Genomic DNA, 8,634 nt, shown 5'->3' on the forward strand with positions numbered 1-8,634 from the left:
CAAATTTTAATTACCATCATTAGCCTGGTTATTGCAGGGAGAAAGCAAAACAACCCATACATAGACAAATACATGAACATGTTTGAGTGCCAGTGGAATAACAGTATCTTGCAATTAAAAAGACTGTTTAAGTCTCTAAAGTTCCTCCTTTAATACTTCCTTTGCAGTGCCTTTTTTCTTGTCCACTGCAGTCTTTTCCATTTCAACTTTGTCTTTAACACAGAGAAACAGTCGTCTATGGGGTCACATTCATAATTAACATTAAAATATCACACTTCCACTTCTGCTGAGGCAGGTCTTTATTTTGGAGATCAGACCTTCATCAGAACTTGGGGCTCTGGAACGGTGCCATTGTAGCATCAACACATTTATAGATGCATAATTAGCGGAGAAACATTATGGATCTTTGTGTCATGCTCGACGTTGGTTAGACGAATGTTCCTAAAAGGGTACAGAATGAAAGACAGCAGATCTTTTTCAGGTGGTCAGCCAAGTACCCAGGGGAGGGAAGGACACAATATAATAAACTGTGAAAGAGGAAGTTGCGCTGCTGTCCTGAGAGGAACACAGCAGGCTGCAGAGAACACACAGTGTGCTTTACCACAGTGACAGGGACAGTGCCATGCAGACTCTATAGGAGTGGAATAGTGCTGCAGTCTAGCAAGCTCTCTGTCCCTCTGCACATGAGAAATGATCTGTCACCCCACTCCAGGTGACAAAGCCATTACCTGGGGCAAGTGAAGGGGTCCTCAGATATGATTGCAGAAGGTGCTTGCTTGGACTCTGAGATCATTTGTTGTGATATGCCACAGGATCCTAGTGCTGGTGTTGCCTATTGATGGGAAGGAGACAGGTAAGAGATGGCTTTGAGATATTATTTGTCACTGACACTTGAGCTCAGCATTGCTAGTAACAGCCTTGAGCAACGTATTGTGCCACCAGTAATGAATCTATAACCAAGTAGCAGTAATCCACACCATTGTGGAATTAAAAATTTTGTTTTTATACGGAATATAATCACAGACAAGGATACAAATGTAAAATAGTAATTAAAATACACTCCCCAGCCACCTTATTAGGCACATCTACCTAGTATTAGGAAGGGCCCCCCTTTCGCCTCCAGAACAGCCTGAATTCTTTGTGGCATGGATTCAAGGTCACAGCCTTAAATATTTCACATTTATCACACTTTAAAAAATAGATACTAAAATGCCCATCAAACAGCACGCCATAATTTATTCCCTTAGCCAAATGGACAATTAAATAAAACCGACATAGTCATCACAGGATTTTTCTATATCAAGCAAAATAAATATAGAGAAACATTTTCCATCTATTTTTCGTATTCCTTTATCAAAAACAACTATCATGCAGAATTAATATAACACAGTGAGTGTCAAAACCCTATTGCCTAAACACTGTGTATCCTTTCAAGCATGTTAACAAAGATGACCAATACTGAAATCCTTAAAGGGTAGCGCATGAAACAATATGTAAATCATATATAAGAGACAGTAAAAACATACTTTTTTGAGTCACAAGAGCAAAAAGTCAATCTTATCCTAAGTGTAACATGTAAAAATCAGATTTTTACATTAAGTTCAGCTGTATGAATGCATGTTCTATACTGGATTCATTTATTGATTCATTCGTTGCACACCTTATTCTCTTCTCCATTTCATTCTCAGTCATTTGTCATCAGCTAGGCTAGCAGCTGTGTTAGCCTGTTGCCCTCTCCCGCCCGATGTTTGAGCAGTAAGGGTGCCTGGGCTTTGTTAATAGGTTAACACTTTCTTCTGGAAGGGGTTTGGCGGGTTAGCAGGAAGCACTGTTCCCTCAGGACCAAGCAAAAAACACATGCAATAGTGAAGTGATAAGGACATAGCACTGAAGCAGATGGCATTTTTTTGATAAGACAGTAAACTCACACATATCAGGGTGTTATGAGGGACCTGTTACTCTGGCCAGATTCTTAATGTGACCATCCTGGCCCCTAACTAACCCTTTGCTAACCCACATATAATACGGTGAATAAATCCCTCCATCTTTACTTAAGCCAATTTGCGATGAGAGTTCCTATGCAAAGTGCTTGATGTGCATCACCAAGTGTCGTCCTTCATCAGTTTCATCATCATCACCCTGATCATCATCATCATTCTGCTATTCCTTGTCCTCCTCCTTCAGTGACACAGCATTCAGCATTATTAGCATGCAGTGTTGTCCCCCTCCCTGTTTTGAATGCATACAGCTATTAAGTAAATCTTCTCCCTGCTGAACCCTTTGGCTCCAAGTCATTATATCACTTTGAGTACTTCATTCAAGGATATTGGCTCAGGCTTAAGTCGCAATTTTTTTTGTAATTAACAACAATGGTTCAGTGGCAAGGTTAAGTTTATGGTGTTGAAAGGTCAGTCATGAACTACGTCCATAAGTTGGCAGAGTACATATAGCAACAATATTATTTTTTTGAGTTGATTTATGCATATTGGCTTTATGGCAGTTTGGTGTCAATATTGAAATAACAACAATAAAAAGTCAAACAACATGGAAATCTACAGTGTAGCCAGACTGTTATTAGGACACTTCTTTGCCAGAAAAGCTGAGGGGTGGATTTATCACGTTGGCAAGGTTTTGACAATGGCAACACTGGCACAGAGTCTAAAGAGATTTACTGACCATTCAGACAACTATTTCCAGAAACCATATCTTCAGGTAGTTACAGTACTGCAGGGTCAGTTCCAGCAGGCAGTGGGTGAAAGACAAAAACACAGGCAAGACTGGAGAAAAATGGGAAAAGGGAAAATAAATTAATAACATGCTGAAATTGGTGAAAGAATATGTAATTCAATATTAGAATAAAGTAAATTACTGTTATCAGTGTTCCTACTTCAACAGTGCTACATCCTACAGTATTATGAAATCAACTACCTCAATAATAGCAATCATTGTATAAAGTGCAGCCACTTTAATTAGTGCTCTTATAAAATTAAAACATGAACAAGGCATGGACATTTAAAAAAAATAGATTACTGCATTTCTATAGAATATTACACAAGTCATGTCATGTACATGCTAACATGTCTGGGTGCTATTAAATGTGTTATTTTCACTGACTGTGATATACACCCTTTCACAGAAGACAAGAGTATAAAAATAAATCAGAGGAAATATGATGCCAAAACATCAATATAAATATAATATATTAAAACCTATGCTTTTGTAAACTTCTGAGTCAAGGATAACTACAGTTTTTTCCAACTTCATAATCCTCCACTTGAAGCTTGTTTTTTTGTAGGTGTTCTAAGCTGAGCAAAATCTCTTGATGTGTGTATCCTATCTGTAAGAGCACTATTTTGAAGTGGCCACTGAGGCATGCAGGCACTTTTTATTTGTATTTGTTTGCATTCTGATGTTAATTTTTATATCAGCCTAATAGCAGATAACATTAAATGAAATTCTAACAAAAAGGGAGTACAAAAGTCTTTGGAAATTCACCAAAAACATTGTCACTTCAACACTTGAACAGACTTCAGTATGAAGAGTACGAGTAGCCTGAGCAATAATGCAGAGCATACAGAAGCTAATTTCATTTGTATATACTTTCAATTAAATTCTTGACATAGGAAAATATTACTTTAGTTACACATAAAAGGATTGTATGCATTACACAGCCTTATTTAACACTAAACAGAATTTTTTTTAAAGAAACCACAATTAAATTTGCAATTACGTTTTCATTGTCAACTGAGACAGAGGTGGAGACACTTACAGGTTAACTGCTCTTCTATCTGCTTTTCGGGGCTTAAGAAATTAAATATTTGGTATTTTAAGTCTTTATTATTTTGTTCTCTTACAAAGTACATTTTTGACAATAAATTGCCATCTTGCCACCTAAAATGTCAGTGATGTTTTCAGTTACATTGCTTAGTGAATTCCCCCTGAATGTTTCATTTTTAGCTGTAGAGGAAGACACAGACAGGGGATTTATGGTTGGGATGGGATGGGCTGGGATGAGAGACAGCGGTGGGGAGAAAATGAAAAACAATGATTTGCTTCATGTTTAATGGGATAACGGGAGTCTTGCTCCTCACACCATTATACCCACGGGGTGGAACGACTGCATCACAGCAGAAACTGTCCCACTAAATTAGGAGGATGATAGACCTTTTCAAAAAGAAATAAATAAGTCAATCTCAGAGCACTGAGTGAGAGAGAGGGCAAGTGAGAACCTTTTTATAAATGTGTTCCATGTCAAGGTGTAATTGAAATGGAAAGCTACTCTGATGGGAAATGCACAAGATTGCCTGCCATATCTCGTTCCATTTTTGCACAACCCAGATAATACTGGTGGACTGAACATTAAACACTCTTCCCCTGGAGATTTTATGAGGTGCACATTGCTCTGAACACTTTACACTATCAAACACCTAACAAACAGTCTGGAAACCCCTATCTACAACCTGTACTAAACAAATGAAATAAAACCACAAGTCCTAAATCTCCTGTCTGCCATGAATGTGAGCTTTAAATGACCCAATGAAATTGAGCCCAAAAGCCCATGTTATGTGAAGCACGTTTGGTCCAAGTCACCCACTGGGCATGACTATTACATCACTCTGCAATGTCCTTGTACCAGAGAGCCAGCTTCTAGGAACGAAAAGCAATATTGTTCCCGGCATGAAGCCTGTGCTCTGTCTCACCAGCTAGCGTGAGTCTTTATTAATTTTAATTAGCTGAGCCACAATAAGGTGTCCTTTGAAAAAACCAATTTAGGCATCCAAAGGCAAACTCTCTCTCCTGTCCACCAGGGAATGGAGTGCTTAACCTAACCTCTAGGTCAAATGGCAACACTACAACTGAAATTGCTGCACAGATAACAAAATGACAATAGGATGAGTTATAAACTATTCTTTAGACATGACAGATTTAGCTGTGAAATTTTTAAGAAATGTTCATGGCCACCATACAGATGCAATGCAGGACTTTTCGTGTTATATCTACTTGCCATAGACCACTGCAAGACCTTCAGTTTAGGTATAGGGGACCGAATATGGATTCTACCAAATGGCACAGGCAGAACTTCTTCGTCTTTTTCAGATTTTTCAGTGAAATATTTGAAACAGTGCTTGACTATGTGTGTAGCAGGTTAAATACAATACAAATATGATGCAGAAATTTAAGCATGAACTCTCCAAAGATAATTTTTTTTTTAATTCACCAAAGGGCAAAACTAATAATTCCAAATAAGCAAATGTTTACAATCACTCCTGCCCGCACATTTTCATTTATATTATTTCTGTTTTAGCTGAATATGTAGCAAACAAAATACTTTGAAACAGGTATTGACACTTGTGTGAATTCTATTCAAGTGTAAACAGCACTTGGAATTTTCAAAGCAGTCAGGGTAGTAAATATGTGGAAATAAAAGTGAAAATTTGCACAGATTTTCCATGAAAGGTACATGAGGGGAGATTTTTGCCCCAGAATACTTTACTTCACATTGACATTGTATAAAACCCTAGGGGCCCCTGAAAAGGCAATAAAATCCATTCAACAGGCAGCATTTTAGGAAGGATAGAGTCTTGGGGACTGCACTCATTTATCTGTGTTGGCTGTTTAACAAGGTTGGGGGCCATCCTCTTTCATGTAAACAGCACACATAAGGATCTAATGGGAACACCGGCATTAGCGTTACATAAACACTGTAAAACAGACTGTATGAGAGTTTGATTAATACTGTTCTAACACATTCCACTTTGTGACTAAAATGTATACATTTTTTGGTGTTAAAAGTATAATAACTACAAAATTATGTTTTATAAATCATTGTTGTAATAACATCTGCACAGTATATAATTAGGCTAGGGCTTCCCTTCAGAGAGAACCCAAGACTTTCTTTCCTGTTCAGCAAGATTTAAGATTTCCATACTAAACTTGATCTATAACTTATGCTCGAGTCTCTACTCGATCCTGTCTCCGTACTGTCCAGCAAACAGCCTCCTCCTCAGCTCCAGCCTGCCTTGACTGTGTGTGTTCTATCTTCTGATCAGCATCTCGCAGTGGGTCCACATTCCTGCTGCCTGGAGCCAGGCTGAGAGACCCTCACTGTCCCCAGCTCTAATTCAATGCTCAAGCACTTCCTCCAGCTGAGATAATCTCTAATAAACCATCTGCACTGTCATCTTCCTCCGCTTTGCTCCCCCTCCCCCCCCCCCCACACACACCCACACCCACTGCCTTAATGGCTTAATATCCCAAAACTGTCATTTAGAGGGAGAAAAATATTTAATAATTTCAAATAAATAAGTGGCTGAATATTTCACTCTCACAAATGTCCCTTAGTAATGACAATGAACAAAATATACAGTAAATGTTTTGTTCTGGTGTTGTATGTTTAAATGTGCATGATGTGGTTTAAAGGTTGCCACAGATGGCTTTTGAAAAGGTGGCAGTTACTCGTGGAGGTTCCTGCTGAGAGTATTTCAATGAGCTTTCATAGGGCACACATATATATTCACACTCTCACACACATCATGAGTAGCTGTTACAAATCACATACAAAGCTATTCTGACACAGTGCTGAGACGCTCACTCAACAAATTGCAAATTACAGTTTATTATGTCTAACATAATTTAAAAAAACATATTTTGGTGAAAATGAAAAATGTCGCACCAACACTGGTACATTTACAATGCAATCCCACACTTGTCCTGAAGCAATTGTAAGATACACTGGCCAGGGTCAGAGTTGGTGGACAAGGAGGTTTAATTAAGGTTTAGAGTTAATCCCTGAAAATTGCTCTGCTGTGGTTGAACTGGTTTCCATAAGACCAGATCTCTGCTGCTCAAAACAGTTGCATTTTTACAGCAAACATGATTCCTTCAATGTATAGCTCTGATTATCTTTAAGAGCTGAGCTGAGATTCATTTGATTAGATTGGTCAATGAAAGTAAAATACGACAATGTATGGTTTAGCACTAATCCAAGAACAACAAATCAATCCTGGCTTACACAGCAAAACAGCAAAACAGAGAAACAGCTCTATCTTTATGATAACACGCTTCATATATATTCCTTCAATAAAAAGAAATATACACAAACACAATATCTATACAATACACAATATGTTTCTAAATGTGTACCCAGATTTCAGCTATTGAGAATTGCAGAAAAACCTTTATTCTCTAATATCAAATACAAGTTAAGATATTATGGTGTAATTATAGCAGACAGATTGGGAAACTAGAGACAAATTCACTGCATCATTGATCATCCTAAAGCTACCACAGAATCTCATTAATATACAGTCTCAGTATATGACCTGAGACTTACAAAGATGAAGACTTATCCAACAGTAACATGTTTCTTGCATTTTTAATGGTTGTATTCATCGTACATAAATCCTGTGTAGGTATTATACTGAATTTTCAGTGTAGAGTTAACTATGCAGCTAGAAATCAGAGGTGGCACTGCAGAGGGTGTGTGGAAGTGGAATAAACTGGCGTTCCTCACTTTCCAGAGAAAAACTATTTATGATACTGCCAAGACTGAAAATCTGTTCAGCCAGTCAGGAGATAGCTAATTTGCAAAGACACCCCATTATGATCACCTTCAGTATCAACAGAATAAAAGCAATGAACCAGAATATTTTCAAAGTTATTTTCCCCAGTTTAGGGGAAAAACTTTTCTTTTCTTTCATCCTCACAATAGTTTTATTTATGGTCATACTCAGTTCTCTGCCCCTCATCTGCAGTTCTCTCACATTTTTTAGCTCATAAAGTAGACTTTACAAACACTTCAAACGATCTAACCCATACCCTCACACTCACAGCTTTCCATTTATAAATAACCACGGTAATATGGTAAACCTGTGAAATTTGAAATAGCTGACAGTCATTTGTCCAAATATTTATGCTGTCTTGGAATAGGGGGGCTAATTGTATGGCATTGTTGCACAGTAATGCAGTTCAATGTCTTTAAAAAAAGCATGGAATAAAATGATACCACCAAATAAATAAATAAATAAATAAATATGAAATACATGGTTTGAAATATAAATTTGATTAGTACATAGGAAAATAAAATTGACACAACTGATCCAATACTTTTCCATTAACTGTATAGTGGTACCGATTATAAAATGGTCAATTAATTCAGCAACATGAAAAGCACAGAATAAAATCATATTAAATGGTATGTAGGACATTGCGAGTTAGAAAAAGAATAATTAAAAAGAATATGAATTCAGCATGAATTTAATAGGTGGGCATATAACAAGAGCAAGGTCAAATCTTCATCCACAGATTTTTTACTTTCTCATGTAAAATTATATGTAAATGATAAATGTTTCAGGCAGTGGTGTCGTTAGGCCTAGGCCTTCAGGGTTTAAGCCCCAAATGTTTTGAGGCTAGCCCCAAATATTTGTCCAGCCTCATCAAAATGTATTTGTTTACTACTCAAAATCAGTGTACTCCTTTCAGCTCCCCCGTGCAAGCGTTGATAGCGCCATGTGAGTAATGATAAGACAGGCACTTGTTCGCTGATCACTAATGTTTATAATTCAGATCAAAACTATTATTAATAAAGGAGTTGTTGGGTTTCTTTAGTTTGCATTATAATATGGATATACGGGT

This window comes from Anguilla anguilla, chromosome 2, assembly GCF_013347855.1.
Source record: "Anguilla anguilla isolate fAngAng1 chromosome 2, fAngAng1.pri, whole genome shotgun sequence".
NCBI lineage: Eukaryota > Metazoa > Chordata > Actinopteri > Anguilliformes > Anguillidae > Anguilla > Anguilla anguilla.